This window comes from Pristis pectinata, chromosome 15 (genome assembly GCF_009764475.1).
Source record: "Pristis pectinata isolate sPriPec2 chromosome 15, sPriPec2.1.pri, whole genome shotgun sequence".
Classification (NCBI taxonomy): Eukaryota; Metazoa; Chordata; class Chondrichthyes; order Rhinopristiformes; family Pristidae; genus Pristis; species Pristis pectinata.
Window position 1 is genome coordinate 12,175,426 of NC_067419.1, and position 21,917 is coordinate 12,197,342.

At 41.5% G+C, this 21,917-nt stretch overlaps 1 protein-coding gene across 1 annotated transcript in view; it reads left to right on the forward strand.

Annotated features, from left to right (window-relative positions):
- Positions 1-21,917, forward strand: part of LOC127578220 (metabotropic glutamate receptor 8) — a 272,133-nt gene that overhangs the window by 234,802 nt on the left and 15,414 nt on the right. The window lies entirely within an intron of this gene.

The window sequence follows — 21,917 nt, forward strand, 5'->3', positions numbered from 1 at the left end:
GATATTTTGAAAGCTTTTGTATTATAACTCGATTACAACCAATTTCTTGGGGTTCCAATCTCAAGAGATGATAAGATTTGGCAGAAAATTATCCACTGGTTCATTAATTTGGAGCAGAATAACAAATAACACAATTAGGAGTAGCTGTCATCAATTTTACTTCACATTTAGTTTAAATGTATTAGATGAGTTCTTCATCACAATATTCTTCATTCAATGTTGTTCGATTTTCTGCGCTTCTATTTTCAGTCTTGTGCAACTGGAGGGGAATTGCTCACCAGGACTGAGAGAGCCAGCCAGCTTCAATAAGTTGCTGCTTTTGGGCAGCGAGTTTACTGAGGGGGTCAAAGTTCCAAGAATAAGGGGTGGTCCTTCAAAACTGTTAGAATTTCTCCACACAGGTTGGTTAATCGCTGGAGTTCTCCATCCTGGAGGACAATGGAGGCTACATCATTGGGGGTATGCAAAGAGAACATAGGTACATTTTTGAAAGATCAGGGAATTGAGAGTCAAATGGAAGAGGAGACAAGGCCTGGGGCAGATCATCAATGGTCATATTGAATGGTAGGGCAGGCTTGAGGGGATGAGTGGCCTACTCCTGCTCCTATCTTATGTATCCTTAATGATGCAACAGAGCATTTTTTGGGCCTGGGCAAGGAGCCACATATCAGGGAATCAAAATGTCAGTCTTTTCAAGGTCTGAGAGAGTGGTTGGAATTTCATGACTTTACACTGTTAAGGCATACAATAGAGGCAAATGACCAAGTGGCTTTTCTTGGTGGGAGAACATCTAACAGAGGCACTGTAATGCTTCAATGTTTAAAAACAGCTTTTCCAGAGCCTCCCGTATGCTGCTTTTATAATGCTGTTTAATTGTTTCTGTGTCTTGCTCCCAATTTGCTGAAGAGAAAACAAAATAAGACATGATAGGATATCTTTATTAGTCACATGTACATCGAAACACACAGTGAAATGCATCTTTTGTGTAGAGCATTCTGGGGGGGGCAGCCCGCAAGTGTTGCCACTTTTCTGGCGCCAACATAGCATGCCCACAACTTCCTAACCTGTACGTCTTTGGAATGTGGGAGGAAACCAGAGCACCTGGAGGAAACACACGCAGACACGGGGAGAATGTACAAACTCCTTACAGACAGTGGCCAGAATTGAACCCGGGTCGCTGGCGCTATAAAGTCTTACGCTAACCGCTAAACTACCATGCCTGCCCGTACACTGCCATGCCTGCCACTACAAATTGAGTTGTGCAATGTTGTGGTTAAATACCTCAGCACTGAATCTGGGATTTTAGGCTTTCAGTAGAAATGGGTGCAAGCATTTTGATCGAAAGGCAGTCCAGGATGTAATTGGCATAGAGACAGTGGTTTTAATTAAACATTCCTGTTAACCCAAATGTACACCTACTGTCCTGACATTGCTGTGAAGAAATTGAACCTGAATTCGACTTATCTTTTGCTTTACACAATTCCTGGCACTGTCAACACGTGTCCTCGAGTAACTTCAGACCGGTTCATTTGTTCCCACTACAGATTACAGAGAAGTGCGATAATAGATAAGGCTATTTGGGGTGGGCGAGGGGTGGGGACAAAAGATTGGTGTGGGCGGTGGGTGAGGCAGAGTGGGGGAAGTGAAAGAAGAAAAGAAATTAAATTTATGTAAGGACTGAGGAAGTATTCTGAAACATATTCACCTTTAAACCAAAGGGAAATTGAACTAACGTTCATTTACATCATCCATGGGCATAAAGATTGATTGGACTTGAGTGTCATGTGGTAGACTATTGATCTGAGGTTTTCAGAAATAAACAGGAGTATATCTTAATAGGATCACAAATTGAAGGCACTTATCATAATTTTTGTTACATTAACCAAAGATCAATCAACTTTCTTCCATTAAAGTGTGTTCAATACTTACATTAATTTCTTAAACAGCTGTTGTTTGGGATGGAGAGTGGAAAAGCTGAACTTCTAACTCTGCTGAACTGGTGGTGGCAATGAACTCTGAAACTAGTGCTAACATGTCACATTCTGCTGCTGCTCTAACTCACAAGTTGGGCATCCTCAATGCTGTGTAGCCTTGCTTCATTTTGGGTGACTGGTTCGGAGCTTTTTTCCACATAGATGGAATGCTTCACCTCTGCATGACCGATCACTCAGAGGCCTAGATGAGTATTGATTTGAATTTGCCAAACTAAATAAGCAAATTGGAGTGACAGGCAACCCCGGGGCGTAAAATTTTTACAATGACAAGGAGCTAAGCAGAGTTTCACATGACAAGGCTGAGCGAAGTAGGAGCACTTGCCGCATTAAGCTCTTGCATTAAGGTTACGTGGAAGAATGTACATAGTTGGATTATTTTCCTGTGTTTTTGTTGAAAAACAATTTGTAGAGCAGAGTAGGCCATTCAGCCCCTTGAGTTTGTTCCACCGTTCAATAAGATCTGATCTGTATCTTATTTCTATCTCCTATCCTGTTTTCATAACCATTAATAGAATCATAGAACACAGGAACAGGCCCTTTATCCCACTAAAATCGTGCCAACCATCAACCACCTATTTACACTAATCTCATTTTATTCTCCCCACGATCCCATCATCTCCTCCATACCCTCAGATTCTACTGCATTCATATCTCCTCATGCCAAAGAAGGTGGTCAGTCACCCCATCAAGTCTATGCCACCATTCAGAGCCATCCCATCAGTTACCTTTACCTCATTTATTTCCCTGTAATCTATTATGTCTCACAGGCCCAAGTCTCAACTCCACCCCAAACTCGCCCACGACTTACACTTGGGTAACTTACAGAAGCCAATTAACTTAGCAACCAGTGTGTCATAGAGTCATACAGCAAGCAAGCAGGCCCAATCAACTCCATGCTGGCCAGGAAGTACTGAATTCAACTAATCCTAAATTAACCCCATTGTTTATTCTCCACACATTCCCATCAACTTCCCCCTAGATTCTACCACTTACTGACACATTAGGGGCCATTGACAGTGGCCAATTTACCTAGCAATCCGCACACGTCTTGGATGCGGGAGGATACCAGAGCACCTGGGGGAAGCCCACGTGGTCAAAGGAGAACATGGAAACTCCGCACAGACAACACTGGAGGTCAGGATTGAATCCGGGGTGCTGGATCTGTGAGGCAGCAGCACTACCTGTTGCAGTACTATGCTGCCCTATTGATAGTGATGTATGCTGAAATGCAGCTCACTTTGGAGAAAGTCATCCAAATTTGGCACAGTTAAGCTCACTAAATGAATAAAAATGTTTAAGGCATCATCATCTCAATAGATAGGTGCTGGTATTTAGGCTATAGAGAAAGGCAGTAGCTGCCTCAGGAAGGTAACATCCATCATCAAAGATCCCCACCAGCCGAGCCATGCCATCTTTCAGCAGCTACCATCGGGCAGGAGGTGCAGAAGCCTGAAGTCCCACACCGCCAGGTTCAAGAGCGGCTACTTCTCTTCAACCATTCGGTTCTTGAACCAACCAGCAAAACTCTGATCACCGCTACAGTTCAGCAACACTATGACCAATCTGATCACTTTGCACTAAAATGGACTTTGTTATTTTTATCCTTTTTAAATTGTGTTTTTTTTTCTTGTAAAAATTGTGTATGTTTAACTTATGTTTTTCTTGTGAATGCTATGTGCCTGTGATGCTGTTGCCAGTAAGTTTTTCATTGCACCTGTGCATATGACAGTAAACTCAACTTTGACTCACCAATTTCATTGCCAATTTGATAATGACTTGTTGAATTGCCCACTGGCGCATTGTCTTCTGAAGGGTTAGCAAATGAGATTTCTATGAAATTTAAGCATAGTGATTTTAATCCTTTGAGGCTAGATTATTCAAGAAGCTCTTTCTATTAATTTCAATCCTTCCTGGATTTTTGACAGTTCCACTTGCATTAAGATTAGGATTGCTGGTGTTGCTTCTTTATTCTAACCTATTGTGCTGGCTTTTCCTGGGATTGCTGTGCTGATGTCTGTTTCAGGCACATTCACTCTCAGCTCAAAACCACAGGACAGCTACTAATAAGTAGCCATATTGTGGTCACAGCACAATGCCCGTTCTTGTTCCTTGGTGCCTTTTATTCACTCACCACATCTTCAAACTCTCCTTGTACATAGGTTGTAGAATTGTTGGGATTTCATCAAATGTTCCTTCTGCCTTTTCCAGCAGTCTGCACCAGATGTGAAAATACCAATCGAATATTGTTAAACATCCTTATTTAACATATTCTGTACTCTCTTTGCTGAGTTGCTTGAAGATGCTGCTCCATTGAGCTGAGTTCTCGGCTCTCTGTGCCTACCTCTCTGGCACACTTTGCTTTTGCCAATTTTGTACCTTCCAACAGTTAGTTTACTTTCTGTAAATGGTTAAACTAATCCCGTTGGCAGTCTTTTTTCCCTCAAAGCTTTCCCATATTCCTTCACAAGGAGCAGAGGATGCCCGTATAACTTAGACTTTGTGATCTTTAACTACCAATCATTGATAAGCATGCAATTTTGTTGGTGCTTGCTGCATAATTTATAGTGCGAGTATCAATAGGATAGAAGGAAGTACCAAGTTATTGGGGAGGACTGGGTGGACTCATGTCTGTATGTGTTTGGGTAGCATAGTGGCGCAGCAGTTAGTGCTGCTGCCTCACACTTCCAGGGACCCTGGTTCAGTTCTGACCATGGGTGCTGTCTGTGTGAAGTTTCCATGTTCTCCCTGTGACCACGTAAATTTCATTCCACATCCCAAACATATTCTGGTGGATTAATTGGCCACTGTACTTTGCCCCATTAGTGTAGGTAGGTGATAAAAGAATTTTAAAAAATGGGTGGGTATGTGAAGGAGAATAAGGTACAGGAGTATGGGGGAATTGGGGACTGATGGGATAGTCCTGCTTGGAAATAGCATGGAATTGATGAGCCAAATGGCCTCCTAAGGTATTGTGATTAGCATGTGACAGACTCTCTGCAGCATTAATACTTTTTTACAGATATCCTGTAAGTCTCTCAAATTTCTTAAGTGCAGGAATGTCGTCATTCCAACAACAATGAGCATTTTGCATAACACCTTTATTGTAGTAAAAGATCCTAAAGTGCCTTGGGAATGCCACAGAACAATCTTGCATATATATAGAAAAGCAATGTGAGAACATTTGCTGCTCTTCAGGCACATATCTCCTCCATGTGGCAAAAATATCAGAAAAATAGAGACTCCCATATCATAGTTTTTCTTCTGGTCTGGGCCAAGGATTTATATGCAAACTTACTTGGCAACCTGGCCCTCAACTTTTATTAGCATCAGTCTGTATTTGGTTGAGCAGTTAGGCATTATGACCTTAAAGGATGTCCGAACTAATTCCTAGTTGGAATTCATTAGCCTAGTAATGTACAGTATGCTACATGATGTCCTATTCCCAAGCAACGAAATAATGTGTCATCCAATCTACCACGAGTAAGGAAGACATTGAACAACCGTTAGTCTTGACCGAAGATAAACAGTGTTGGGGAACTGATCCAGAAAACAACTAGGTGAAGGTACTTATTCTTACTGCACACGTGGTAATCGTGCTAACTTACTCAAGAGTGAAAAGTATTTGTAGAGTCATAGAGCAATACAGCACAGGTACATGCTCTTTGGCCCAATGAGTCCATGCTGACCATGGAGCCCACCCAGCTAGTTCCTATTTTGCTGCATCCCTCTAAGCCCCGCCCCTCCATGTAACTATCGAAGTTCTTCTCAAATGATACTATTTTACTTGCCTCATCCACTTCCTCCGGCAGCTCGTTCCATATACTCACCACCCTCCACATGAAGAAGTTGTTCCTCAGGTCCCTTTTAAATCTTTCCCCTCTCACCCTAAACCTATGCTCCCTAGTTTTCGACTCCCCTACCCTGGGAAAAAGACTGCTGCCATCCAACTTATATATTCCTCTCATAATTATAAACACTTCTATAAGGTTGATGTACAAATGATCCAGACTCCAGGAAAGATCATTTGATGAAATAATCATCCACACAAAGGCTTGATGAACTTCATTTTCCATTTATTTGCTTGAGTAAGAAACTTGGGCACGAAATCCACACAGGCACAGAATGTAGAACTGGGAGTGGACGATCCTGTCAGAGGTACCATCTTCAAGAGGGGATGTTAAACCATGGCTTTGCCAACTCTCTTGACTGGACGAGAAGACCCAAATGTTCCCAAGGGATGGTGCTGAGGAACTACGGGGTAGGTTTTCTGATGTTCTGGCTAATATTTATCTTTGGATCAATATCTCTTTTAATGAAACAGATAATCTGAGCATGAGCACATTGTTGTTCAAGGGAGCATGTCGTGTGCAAGTTGTCTGCTATGTTTCCTGCACTTCATCCTGCACTTGAAAAGGGTAAAGTGCTTTGGGACATCTGAGATTGTGAAATATGTCAACTGAATGCAAGTTTTTCTTTTGCTCCATTGCCCGCTAGCCCACTTTCTCTCTTCTGTCTTCAGAGTCCCATCATCTCTGTTTTAATCTCTGCGTCAGTATAAATGAGCTTGTTATCTGTCCATTTGAGTAACACCCACCTGACTATTCCACATCTCACACATCTGCCTGCATAACAAAGCTGGCGCTCATTTTGAATAGTACATCATGTCCATTTTTGGTAAGGTTTTGGCTCATCAATGACCAGCTTCACACAGTATTAGGCTCTCTCTTTTTACACACCATTATTGTTAGAGCTTTCAGGAAGTTTTAGGGGAAAAATAGAACTAGATTGCATGATTTATGTGGAATCACTTTCTATTATATTAACTCAAAATCATATCTTCATCCCTGACTAGAAAATGACAGTGAGCAAGAAAACAGCATTTGAAATGACAAGGTGCCAGTACTTGTAAGGAATATACACTGTCAGTGAAATGTGAGGTGAAAGCTTTTATTTAGTAGGCATCCTTCAAACAGTTATTTATTTGCTGTATAACTGAATCAGTTGTACCATCATGGAGCATTTTGTGCTGCTATAACTGATTATGATGTTAGACCTGACACCATCAGCCCTCAAATGCCTAAATGGACCATATATTATTGCCAATTTATATATTCTTTTCATTTTTTAACACATGTTTTAATATAATTGAAGTTGCACAAGTGTAACATTCTTGTGACACACGAGCAGCATGATGTCAATATATTCTTGAGCGTTCCACCATTAGAAAGGGTGGAGAGACCTATTGGTTGCAAGAGGAAAAATCATATGAGGACCTAGAGCTAAACAATATCACTAGCTGCATAAGATTCAGTCTCTCATTTCCTTCTGGTAATATGTGGATCTTGGAAATATGTCTTATGACAGGAGGATTTAACTTTTAAGGAAATTAAACATTTTCTTGAAAGGCCAAGTATCAGTTTTAGCGGTACTAACTGGAACTTCATCCCACATGGGTGATAATATAACCCTGAAAGGTGGGGCAGGAATATCACATAAAATGACAAAGACTTATGAATGAGTAATTGCAGTTGTGACTAGCTACACTATCAGCAACCACGTACTTAAATGAATCTAAAGGGCAGCTTATCTTTTGATGTATGGAGGCCACACACATAATATTTGTATTAATATCTCCATGACTTGAGTTGGTAATTACTTGCCACATTGCAGGGGCTTGCGTCTCAGTTGGTGCAGGTAATTCCTTGTGCACAGGCTTTGTATGTGACATCAGGGAACTTTAACCCCATTAAAAATGTAAAAGTTAATCCGCTATTACAAATATAGCATGAAAGCTTCAACCCACTTCCTTTCCTGATTGAAGATATGATTGATGTCAGTACAGCCTATTATCTATTTCCAACTGGCTTAATCACAAAATTTGAATTAGATTTACATTTTATTGAGTATTCGGAACAGGTGCCTGATGTAGGTTTGTTCCTGCATTCACTGTTAGAGTTTCCTCCATTCATTAATATTTGCAAGGAAGGTCATGTAGGTAAAAAGCTAGCCTCCTGTATTTTAAATTATCCTCCAGTGTTTAACAGACCTTTACAAACAAAGAAATTATACTCATGAATATGGTGATGTACCCATGATGAAGACAAATACTTTGAGCATTCATAACATATGAAGGACGTTTTTAAGTAAATGTTGTTGACTGATCCTGTTTTGCTTTATTTCGAGTTAGTGAGTGAAGGTCGCTTCACATTTAACTCCCAGCTCATGTCATTAAAATGGGTCATCTGGCCTTCATTTCATTGCTTTTTGTCAGATGTTGCAGTGTGGAAATTGGTTGTTCCATTTCTTACTTTACAATGGAAACCTGAGATCACGGAAGAGCATTGTTCACAATGCAAATCTTTCCTTCTTTCTAAGTGGCCAGCTATCAATGAGCCCACTGTTTCTTCAGAACCACAAAGTTAGTAAACTTTATGGATTAAAGGTTGCTGAATGGGAAATGGAAGAGGGAGAATGGGCCATTATACTTGGATTTCCATTCTCTGTGCACCATTATCTTTTTGCACATCATCTTAAATTGCATAGTTAATGATTTCAAAATGGAAACAAATCATCAACATATAGTAAAAAAAACTGGTATTTAGCAATATGGTAGATGTTGACTTTGGTTAAGTGGCAGCTGTCGTATCTCTTAATCAGCTTTAAATCCCAATCTAGATAGCAGAGCACAAAATCTAGGCTCCCATTCCTGCACATTTCCAGGGAAGTACTACATGGTGGGAGATGCCCACTTTTTGCCTGTTGAGCTAAGGGATCACAGGACACTAGTCCTGGATATCCTGCCCAACATCACTTAAAAAGAGATACACGATTCCTTATTGTGGTATATTGATACGGTAAAATTACCTGTTGTATTTTCTGTAGTACAATCATGATTATACCACACAAAGTACTTAATTAGGTAGAAAATGCCTTGCCATGTTCTGAAGTCCTGAATCAATCTAGCACACGACTGTCTTTTTTTTTAATGTTGAATGGTACAGATGTACAAAAATGCATTAAGATTATTAACAAAATCCTTTTTAAAAGAAGTTTTAAAGTGTAAACTTGACTGCTTAAATGCAAAACTCCAGATTGCTCATGAACTATTCAAGGCATCATCTGGAGAGAACATCTGTGCCCCACACTCACCAGTGATATTAACATTTAAATTGACCTAACAGTGCTCCAATTTAAAGATTAACTCTCAGCCAGGAAAGTACATGAGCTAATACACAATAAAACTAAAGGATGCATTAATATTGCAAAGCTGCTCCCTGCTGTAGTTTAGTGTGAGTATTGCTGTAGGAACCACAAGGAGGGTTATTTGGATGTGCTGCTTATGGCTATTAAACTGTAAGCAGTACCCCTCAAAATGGCAGAAGGAGCTTTGCAAAGGCCAATCATCAAAAAGCTACATAGGAAGACATCTCATAGCAAAAAGAACCATGTTCCATCCTTTATTTTGCTTTTGGAATTTTAATTTGCTTTACAAATCTCAACTGATGACTTCAGTGAATCATACTGTCAAATCGATTACACATTTTCAATTATTTAATATATTCATGTACTTTCAAAAATTTACATGTTATCCTCAACCCATAATCTCAAAATTAGAGTTAAAATGTTCAGCAGCAAAATAGGAAGCACTTTTCCACACTACTTTCTGATCCAGTGCTCTTTCTGTGGATTAATGTATCAAAAGGAGCCGTCAGGTCTCAATGGAGAGAAAGGTACATTGGGTAGAAGATGCAGATGAGAGGGAGGGAGAGGGAATGTGTGCTGAGGGAGAGAAGATGGACAGACTTTGAATGTGAACTGAGGGCAATAGAAAATGAGAACCGAGAGGGAGAGAACATGTGTAACTCGGAAAAGCAAACGTGTGATCCAAGAAAGAATGAATGTGAATTGAGGGAGAGAGTGTGAGCTGAGGCAGAGACACAGAATGTGAACCAAAGGATAGAGTGAGTGTGAACTGTGGGAGAGACGGAGAGAATGAACTTGGTCTTTATCGGCCCCCTCTGATCAACTAGCTGATGAGGTTAGAGCACATGGAATTCGGGGTAATATACCATCATGGATTGAAAATTGGTTATTGGACTGAAGTACAGTGATGAAGTAAATGGATCCTCCTGTGACCTGTGGGAACCACAAGAATCTGCATTTGGGCCCCAGCTATTCACAAACTACATCGACGATTTGACTGTGGGGACCAAGTGTCATAATTCAAAATGTGGTGACATTAATGAGCTAGCTGGGATTCTGAGTACAGAGGAAGACTTAAAGAGACGGCAAATGGATATCGACAAGCTGAGTAAGTGGACAGGAACGTGACAGATGCAATAATAATGTGAAAATAATGAGGTCATCCACTTTGGACCACTTATTTGTTGATATTTGTCGAATGATGAAAGCTTGGGTAGTGTTCATGCTGAAAAGGACCTTGTACACATCACTGAAGGCCAACATGCAGATACAGCCAGGAATCGGGAGGGAGAATGGTATGTTAGCCTTTATTATGAGAGGGTTTCCATACAGGAGTAAGGAAGTATTACTGCAATTGTTGAGATGGCTTTGGTGAGACAGACTTTGGAATATTGTCCATAGATTTGGTCAACTTACCTAAGAAAGCAAGTCTTTGCCGCAGAGGGTGTGCAGTGGGGATTCATCTGGCTGGTTCCAGGGATGGCAGATTTGCCATGTAAGGAGAAATTGAGTGGACTAGGCATGTGTTCTTTGGAGTTGAGAAGGATGAAAGGTGGTCTCATCAAAACTGAGAAAATTCTGAAAGGGCATGACAGGCTGGTTGCAGGAGGGATGTTTCCCCTGATTGAGATTCTGGGACCAAGGAGAACAATTTGAGAATAAGGAGCAGACCAAATGGGACTCTGATGAGTTCAAATTACTTGGAGTGTGGACTTTGGAATTCCCTTATCCGGATAGCTGTTGAAATTCAGTCATTAAGTTCAGTTTTACTTAAAACTGATAAAGTTCAGGCGGGAGTGTTCAAGGACATCTTCAGCCTCTCACTGCTGCAGTCGGAGGTTCCCACCTGCTTCAAATGGGCATCAATCATATCAGTGCCCAAGAAGAGCAGGGTGAGCTGCCTCAGTGACCATTGCCCAGTAGCACTCACAGCTGCCGTGATGAAGTGCTTGGAGAGGTTGGTTATGGTTAGAATTAACTCCTGCCTGAGCAAGGACCTGGATCCGCTGCAATTTGCCTACCGCCACAACAAGTCTACAGCGGACAATCTCACTGGCTCTCCAATTGGCTTTGGAGCACCGAGACAACAGCAAAACATTCATCAGGCTGCTGCTTATCAATTACAGCTCGGCGTTCAACACCATCATCCCCTCAGTATTAATCAACAAGCTTCGAAACCTGAGCCTCTGTACCTCCCTCTGCCGCTGGATCCTCAACTTCCTCATCGGGAGACCACAGTCAGTACGGATCGGTAACAACATCTCCACCTGGCTGACAGTCAATACAGGTTACGTGCTTAGCCACTGCTCAGCTCTCTCTGCACTCATGACTGTGTGGCTAGGCACGGCTCAAATGCCATCTCTAACTTTGCCAATGACACCACTGTTGTTGGCAGAATCTCAGACGAGGAGGCGTACAGGAGTGAGATAGATCAGCTGGTTGAGTGGTGTCGCAAAAACAACTTCGAACTCAGCATCAGCAAGACCAAGGAATTGATTGTGGACTTCAGGAAGGGGAAGTTGGGAGAACACACACCAGTCTTCATTGAGGGGTGGGCGGTGGAAAGGGTGAGCAGCTTCAAGTTCCTGGGCGTCAACATCTCAGAGGAACAGTTCCGGGCCTAACACATTGATGCAATCACGAAGAAGGCATGCCTGTGGCTCTACCTCATTAGGAATTTGAGGAGGTTTGGTATGTCACCAAAGACTCTTTGCAAATTTCAACCGAGCATCCTGACTGGTTTCATCATCGTCTGGTATGGCAGCTCCAATGCATAGGATCGAAAGACATTGCAGAGGGTTGTAGACTCAGCCAGTTCCATCACGGGCACAACCCTCCCCACCATCGGGGACATCTTCATGAGGCGGTGCCTCAAGGAGGCGGCATCCATCACTAAGGACCCTCACCACCCAGGAAATGCTCTCTTCACATTACTACCATCGGGAAGGAGGTACAGGAGCTTGAAGACCCACACTGAACGATTCAGGAACAGTTTCTTCCCCTCCGCCATCAGATTTCTGAATGGTCCATGAACCCATGAACACTTCCTTGTTATGCCTCTTTTGCACTCTTTATTTATTTTTGTAACATGTAGTAATTTTTACATCTTTATGTATTGCACTGTACTGCTGCCACAAAGCAATAAATTTCACGACATACGTCAGTGGTAGTAATAATCACGATAGTGTAGCGGTTAGTGTAACACTATTAACAGCACCAGCAATTGGGGTTCAATTCCGGCCGCTGTCTGTAAGGAGTTTGTACGTTCTCCCGGTGTCTGCGTGGGTTTCCTCCGGGTGCTCCGGTTTCCTCCCACGTTCCAAAGACGTACGGGTTAGTAGGTTAACACGGGTGTAATTGGGCGGCGCGGGCTCATTGGGCCGTAAGGGCCTGTTACCGTGCTGTATAAATAAAGTTTAAAAGTTTAAATATTGATAGATTTCTGGATATTTATAAAATCATGGGATATGGGAATAGAACTGGAAAGTGGTGCTGAATTATAAGATCAGCTGTGATCTTGAGGAATGTTGAAGCAGGCTCAGAGGACCGGTCTCCTGTTGTTTCTTTCGTTTTTGTACTTGAAATTTTTCAAGATCTCTGTTTACTTATCCATAATCTTAGTAATTTTCTAACCACAGATGTTAGGTTAACTGATTTATAATTTCATGTTTCCCTCTTCTATCTTTTATAAATAATGGAATGATGTTTGATTTTCCAATGTAGTGGACCAGTCCTTTAACTCGGAGAAAATGAGAGCTGTATAGTTAGAGCATTTGTAATGTGCTCACCATCTGAGTTTAAAATTTTTGGATGGGAATCCTCCCATACTGGGGATTAGACATGATTATGTATCATTATTCATTACTCTTACTTTGCTCATATTAATTTTGGTTGGTCTGAACTAACAGGGACACCTATTTAACTACAATGTTAAACAGGAGGTCATTCGTACCAATTCTAACTGAAGCAAAGGCATCAGCTACCCACACCAGGGTCTTGCTGTGTACATAAAGCATTACTGATTGGCTTCCAGTGAAATTCATACCAATTGAAAAGAGATGAGAAAATGATTAGTTCTTAATCGTGAGAAATGGGAACAGTGAGTTCACTGGGTTGCTCGCAGGTATTTTAATTGTACCTGGGTCAATATTAGCTTCTTGTACTATCTGGTAAATAAAAAAAAACATAAATAATTATGTAAATTATTAATTAAACATACCTGCCATTTCTTTATTTTCATTTCTAATATTCTCAGTTTTTTTCTGATGCTTTTTTCCAGATGCATGTAATTTTTAAATTACATTTCTGCATCTGTTTTGAAACCTTTCGCTTTTTCTTGTATCTTTCCTATAATCCAGCTGTACACCAGCTTTTTCTTTAATGTTTTATTTTTGCTTTTGACTTGTGTTTATCCTTCCTCCTTGGTTGTCCAAGGCTTTTGGTTTGGCAAGTTACACTCTTGCCTCTTAGTAGTATAAACTATATATAAATAACAGCACTGTATAATTTATTCACTATTTATACGACCCCTTAGAAGATATAGTACTTAATAAAAATGTATCGAAATTGCCATTATAAATAATATGCTAGCTGTAAGGATTATAGGATTAGTTGTGGAAGTCTATCTTTTAAGAACAGCACAGACCAGACTGACACTGTAAATTAGTTCAGCTGCTTATATGTACAGTTCCACTTGTCATGGAAAATGCTTGCGGATAAGTACTCTTTATTTAATCTAAATTTTAAAAGGTAGAATTGGAATATATTTTTCTCTGGGCATTGATTTTTATTTTAACTAAACAGATTTTACAGCCAGCAGGTAGGTGTCATGGTGGGTTAAAAGTCTTGACCCATCACCTTTTGAACTTCAGCTGGAATCAGCTGGAAACAAAACTGAGCATAATTCTGTACTGATGGTAACAATGCGAGGCATGATAAATGCTGTAACATGTGCCTGAAGCTGGTGAGATTTCTGTTGATTTGGAAAGAGATAACAATATGGCTAGCTGTTAGTCATGAGAAATGGGAACAGTAGGTTTCTTGCACATATTTTATGTGCTGTGTGACACCTGGACATGGTTTTCAACTGCATGCCAACTTTATCTGACGTTCTAAAAGGTAAGTAATTTCTAGGGAGCTGTGTCTGAGCTTACAATTGGTGCCTGCAAATCACCAGTGACTTACAAATGAAGCCAGTAAAACAGCTTTTTGCAAGGACTCCTTTCTCACCACGCCCCTTCTCCTCTTTATACCGGCCATCTCGCCTCTCCAATCTCGGTCCTGATGCAGGGTTTCGACCCAAAACATGGACAATTCCTTTCCTCCTCCAGATGCTGCTCAACCTCCTGAGCTCCTCCAGCAGGTTGGTTGTTGCTCAAGACAACTTACTGCATGGGTCACCTGACCGCTTCTGAATCTCCCGTTAGGTGAAGTCCAATTTTACACCCTGAGTTCCAAGAGAACTTCTACCAGGGCCACAGATACTTCTCATACAATGATGTCATGGTATGTAGAATTAAAAGAAAAGTTAAAAGATAAATGCAATTTGAAAATGATGCATCCTCAAACTCCATTTTTGTAATTATCTAAATTTATTATTTTAAAAAATCACTATTGTTTTTAAAAATCAAAAATTTGCAGATGATGGAAATCTGAAATAAAACCAGAAAAGAAAGGAAACTCTCAGCAGGTCAGGCAGCATCTGGGAAGAGAGAAAGATGAAGGGTCTTTGATCTGAATCATTAAATCTCTTTCACTTTCCACAGAAGCTATTTAACTTGCTGTGTGTTTCCAGCATTTTGTTTTATTTTATTCAACTATACTACTTCTGTAATCTGACTGGTCAAACATTCAGTGGACTGAATTTGGTCTAAATGATGTTAATCAATCTTTTCTTTAAATCTAGCTCTGGCAAGTTTTGTTTTTGGGAAGGGAGGTGACAGGAAGCATGGTACAAACTCAACGCGAGAATGCAGCAATAAAGCGCAAACAGAAAGCGAGGCGCGTTCACAATGACAGACATCAGAGTATCAAGAGGGGTGAGGTACACTTAATCATGAGACTGAAAGAAGGTCAAATGCACCAATATTGACCGAGTAGCAGCAGACAGGTGCCTGGAGACTCTTCCATGCAGAAAGGTGGGCAGTCAAGTACAATGAGGAGAGCCTTGATATTTCACAGGAAATCGTTATTACATTATATTTTAGCAGTGGTTAAGGGTGATAAAATCTGCATTATTACAATGATATTTGCACTAATTCATTAAGCATTTGGGTAATCTATAAGAACATAAGAAATAGGAGCAGGAGTAGGCCATCTGGCCCATCGAGCCTGCTCTGCCATTCATTAAGATCACGGCTGATCTGGCCATGGACTCAGATCCACCTACCTGCCTTTTCCCCATAACCCTTAATTCCCCGACTATGCAAAAATCTATCAAACTGTATCTTAGATATATTTCATGAGGTAGCCTCTACTGCTTCCCTGGGCAGAGAATTCCACAGATTCACTACTCTCCGGGCAAAACAGTTTCTCCTCATCTAAATCTATTCCCCCGCATCTTGAGGCTATGTCCCCTAGTTCTAGTCTCATCTATCAGTGGAAACAACCTTCCTGCCTCTATCTTATCCCTTTCATAATTTATGTTTCCATGAGATCCCCTCTGGTTCTTCTGAATTCCAGCAAGTGTTCCTCATTGACTAACCCCCTCAACTCTACAATCAACCTGGTGAACCTCCTCTGCACCGCCTCCAAAGCCAGTTTATCTTTCCTCAAGTAAGGAGACCAGAACTGCACGCAGTACTCCAGGTGCGGCCTCACCAGTACCCTGTACAGTTGCAGCATGACCTCCCTGCTCTTAAATTCAATCCCTCCAGCAATGAAGGCCAACATTCCATTTGCCTTCTTGATAACCTGTTGCACCTGCAAATCAACCTTTTGCGATTCATGCACAAGCTCTTCCAAGTCCCTCTGCACAACAGCATGCTGCAATCTTTCACCATTTTAAATATTCCACTATGGAACATATCATAAGATAAGATAAGATATCTTTATTAGTCACATGTACATCGAAACACACTGTGAAATGTATCTTTTGCGTAGCGTGTTCTGGGTGCAGCCCGCAAAGTGTCGCCACGCTTCCGGTGCCAACATAGCATGCCCACAACTTCCTAACCCGTACATCTTTGGAACGTGGGAGGAAACTGGAGCACCCGAAGGAAACCCACGCAGACACGGGGAGAACGTACAAACTCCTTACAGATGGTGGCCGGAATTGAACCCGGATCGCTGGCGCTGTAAAGCGTTACGCTAACTGCTACACTACCATAATCTCCAAGCTTTAAATGATTTCAAAATAATCTTTGGACAGAAGTGACCTGTGTGCTTCATCTCTTTCATGAAAAATGATTGCATGTGGTGCTTCAAAGTTAATGACACAGTGCAATTTGCACAAATCTGTGTTTGCCTTGTTTTTATCCTCCCTGTGCTGTTTTATTGCAAAGGCCCAATTAGCAGCATACTTTAGCCAGAGGTGGAATATTTCTGTGCCAGCGGCTGTCCATTTTATGGAAGAGCAGAAGGCCATCCAGCTGTTTCCAAAAGATTTTGTTTGCCCATTTGACCTAATCATGCTTGCTTTGGAACAATTCACAAAAATCACCATTTCATCTGTGCTATTTATCCTGCTAATGCTTTCTGGCAAACTACATTTGAAAATTGCTGTGTTTACAAAATAGTCTGAAGGCATTCACAATATTACAGTTGCTCTTGTAATCCTTTATAATTTGAAGCCACAACCCTGAGTCAGTTGGCAGAACTCAGGCTTCTGACTTAGAAGATTGTAGTTGCAAGAACCAAACTAATAAGCCAGGCTGACAACTCAGAGCAGTGAAAACAGACTAAAGTGCAATGTAATGCCAGATTCTTTTAGATGATATGTTAAATTGTGCCGTGCTGTTGGCCTCTCAGTGGACACACAAGTTTCAAAAGTTCTACTTGAAGAAGTTGTTGCCCTGGTGTCCTGATAAACACTTCAGCCAAACAGACAATAGAATTATTTATCCTATTGTTGTTTGTGGAATCATCCTCTCTGCAGATTGGATGCCGCAAGGCAATAGCGTGAGGTACTTCAGAAGAAATGCATTGATTGTTATGCTAATTCAGAGGTCCTGAAAGATGTTTTATTATTGCAAGGTCATTTTCTCTTATTGTCTGTTTACAGGCCAATATCACTTTCTCCCCAGAGGTTTCCTAGGTAGGATGAACAGACGATAACACTTAGCTTTTTGCAAATGATTAGAGCAAGAAGGGCATGGAGAAGGAAGAAAGATATGAAGGGTCTCGACCCAAAACGTCGACTGTCCATTTCCTTCTGTGGATGCTGCCTGACCCGCTGAGTTCCTCCAGTGTTTTGTATGCTCCAGATTCCAGCATCTGCAGCCCTCTTGTGTCTCCAAGGAAGAAACAATCAACATTTCACTCCTTGCTACTATTTGATGTTCATACTTCATTGTCATGTGTGGTGCAGCTGTGTCTTGAGTTAGGAAAGTCCCAGGTTCAAATCCCAGAGTGTGGAGTGCAAACAATCCACTGAAGTACTGAGGTTGTGCTGCACTGAGAGAGCTATTTTTTTGAATGAGGTTTTAAACCTAGCCCTAGGTTCTGTGGAATCAGAATAACACCATTTCAAGCAATGGGAAGTACAAGTAGTTCCAGCATCCATACAAGTATTTGCCCCTTAACAAACATTTCTAAGGATAACATTATTTGGTCATTATCACATTAGCCTTTGTGGAAGCCTGTGAGTAGTAGCTTGCTGTATGCAATCGGCCATCACATTAGAGAAACAAAGGACTGCAGATGCTGGAATCTGGATGAAAAACACGATGATGCTGGAGGAACTCAGCAGGCCAGGCAGCATCCGTGGAGAAAAGCAGGCGGTCAATGTTTCGCATCAGGACCCTTCTTCAGGACTGAAGATAGGGCTCCCCCTTTTCCTATCTCCAGTCCTGAAGAAGGGTCCTGACCCGAAACATTGACTGCCTGTTTCTCCACAGATGCTGCCTGGCCCGGCTGTCACATTGCTTGCATTGCAATAGTGAGTTACACTTGAAAAGTACCTCATGGGCTGTAAAGTACTTTTGGAGTATTCTGTCAGGGTGTTACATAAATACAAGTCTATTCTTTCTTTCTTCTCTACCTTTTCCCTGTTCCACAGCCAATGGAGGCATCAAAGGGTAAAACGAAGAGCATTTGAAAATTCTCCCATGCAAAGATTAAGTCACAGAGTCGTACTGCGCGGAAACAGCCCCTTTGGCCCAACTCGTCCGTGTTGAGTAAGGTGCCTTCCTGAGCTAGTCCCATTTGCCAGCATTTGGCCCATATCCCTCTAAACCTTTTGTGTCTATGAACCTGTCCAAACGTCTTCTAAGTGTTGTAATTCTACAGGCCTCGAGTGTATTAATGTTAAATTCTGTGTTCACTATATTATTGGAGACACTTACTTCATACTTCAGTTTGTGTAGTGGGCTGAGGACTTTACTCAAAATCTCCTGGTGTCCATGTGCTAATCTTCATGCAGCACAATTTCAAGAGCTTGTGTACAATCCCCACAGTTTATACCCTCCAGACGCATCACCATGTCAGGTGCTGCATGTAAGAGGTAAATGCAAAGACATTGCGTGCCAGCTGTTTTGTTCATGAAATTCAAAAAATTTGCAGACACTGGAAATCTGTGACAAAAAGAAAAAGTGCTGAAACACTCAGAGGTCGGGCAGCATCTGTGGAGAGGGAAATGGAGTTAACATTTCAGGTCAAAGGTCTTCAGCACTGAACAACCTAAAAGCTATGCCGTTCTCATATGAAATCCAGTCTTCAGACAACTTTATCAAGCTGTCGGCCTGTGAGTCGTATGAGGGATTTACCATCCACCTCCTATGTTATGCAGTTTCAATTATGTAACTATGCCTGATATCAGGTGGACTATATCCTTTATTTTGTCAAGTTTTTTTTTTGTCCCATCACCATAAAAAGAGAGCAAAGACATTTAGATAAGTACGTGGATAGGAGAGGTTTAAGGAGCTACGTGCCAAACATGGGCAGGTGGGACTAGCTCGCTGGGCAACACGGTCAGCACGGACGAGTTGAGCCGAAGGGTGTGTTTTCATGCTGTATGACTCTATGACTGAGTTGTGACTGTGTGCAGTTAACAAACAGCCACAAGAGGAATGATGTGCTCAGGACTGTTCAGATTGTAACTTTGGAAAAGCTCAGTTTTATGACCAGAATGAGGAGTAGTGGTGTTGTTTAGAAATTGGACTTAGAGCAGACAATGAGTATGGTAACTGAGTGGTAGCTGTAGCAGCACGGTCACAGTCACTGCCGCTAATGTCCCAAACTGTCCTTGGTTTACACTGACCTTATTGCTTTTCCCATTCTTCAGACTTCTTGCTTTGCTCAAATTGTAACGTAGAAAGTCAGAGCCATTAATAAAGCAACATTGGTCCATACTTTGCAAATTGCCCCTATTTCACAGCTCCCCCTACCCACGTAACTTCTGAAGAACTGGAGGGTGGTGTGCTGATAGCAAGAAATCCACCAGGGAATGCAGTTGAGAAATTGCCAGTGGGAACCTGTCAGGAATTTCACACAGGCTCCCTCAGTCTCCTGACAGTTACACAGGGAGCTTCACACAAAACTGATGGCATTTCTCAGGAGAATCTGGATCATTGAAATGAATTCTGTTCTGTAGTTTTATGAACTTTTTGGACAATGAGGATAATTTTGTCATGAGAGAGCTGTATGGATCATCTATTTGCTTGGCACCTCATCCAATTTTTATTTTTTGTGTCCAATCCAACAGATTAGCAGATTAGAGGGCAAGAGTTATCACAAATTTTCAGTTTGATAATTTGATTTGGATAAGATCTCAGCATGGCTTTCTAAAAATTTAGAAGACGATCAGTATTCACAGAACATAGAACAGTACAGCACAGTAGAGGCCCTTCGGCCCACAATGTTGTGCCGACATTTTATCCTGCTCTAAGATCTATCTAACCCTTCCCTCCCACATAGCCCCCCATTTCTCTATCATTCATGTGTCTAAGTGTCCCTTAAATGTTGCTAGTGTATCTGCCTCCACAACCTCGCTGGCAGTGCGTTCCACGCACCCACCACTCTCCGTGTAAAAAAAAACTTACCCCTGACATCCCCCTTATATCTTCCTCTAATCACCTTAAAATTATGTCCCCTCGTGTTAGCCACTGTCACCCTGGGAAAAAGTCTCTGACTGTCCACTCGATCTATGCCTCTTATCATCCTGTACACCTCTATCAAGTCACCTCTCATCCTCCTTCTCTCCAAAGAGAAAGGCCTTAGCTCACTCAAGCTATCTTCATAAGACCTTCTCTCCAATCTAGGCAACATCCTGGTAAATCTCCTCTGCACCCTGTCTAAAGCTTCCACATCCTTCCTATAATGAGGTGACCAGAACTGAACACAATACTCCAAGTGTGGTCTAACCGGAGTTCTATAGAGCTGCAACATTACCTCACGGCCCTTGAACTCAATACCCCGACTAATGACCAACACACCATACGCCTTCTTAACAACCCTATCGACCTGTGCAGCAACCTTGAGGGATCTATGGACATGGATCCCTCTGTTCCTCCACACTGCTAAGGCTCCTGCTATTAACCTTGTATTCTGCCTTCAAATTCAATCTCCCGAAGTGTATCGCTTCACACTTATCCGGGTTGAACGCCATCTGCCACTTCTCAGCCCAGCTCTGCATTCTATCAATATCCTGTTGTAATCTACAGCAACCTTCCACACTATCCACAACACCACCAACCTTTGTATCATCAGCAAACTTACTAACCCACCCTTCCACACCCTCATCAAAGTCATTTATAAAAATCACAAAGAGCAGGGGTCCCAGAACAGCTCCCTGTGGAACACTTTCAAATAGTAGATGTAATTTGGAGCAGATTTTTATTTTTAATCTGGTTTGGAATAAACTGTTCTAAATCTAGTAAAACTTGAAAGTTGGCACTGAAGAATGCTTCTATTGATAGAAAGCCTGGAAAAGTTCTTGATGCTGATCACTTTCACTTTAGCCGAGGGGAAAACATGATGGGAAGGAACAACAGTGGAAATGTAATCTGAATAAGTGTCAACAAAACCTCCTGTTTCCTTCTTGTTGTTTTAAATTGTGTCACAGTGCTGGGAAGCTGTTTAGAGTTATCAACATTAACTGGGCCTAACACATTTCCTTGCATTTTCTCTCCAATTCATACCACTCCATACTCCGACCAGTGGATTCAGTTTCCCCAAAACCCAAATGCTTTAAAATCTGCTGCAAACGTTTTCTCTAACAAGCAGGGCAGAAAACTGACAAGACGTTAGAGAAAATGAAAATCTAAAACTCTGGAGATATTTCTTGTTTGGGTTGTTGTAAGTTGAATCTGCTGCGAACATCCACATGTTATTGCTTATTTACACTGCTGTCTGCAGTGATAGCATACAGCCACAGGCAAAGTCTTATCTAAAAATGATTTTGTCTGAATATTTCAACATTTGGAATTACAGAATATTTATCGATCTGTGTTTGTTTTGCATTCCTTCTGCTAAAAAAATTGTTTATTTAATCCTCTCACTGAATGCATGATTAACTTGGGATACACTTAAATGACTAGAAAGCTCACCTGAGGAATGAAAAGT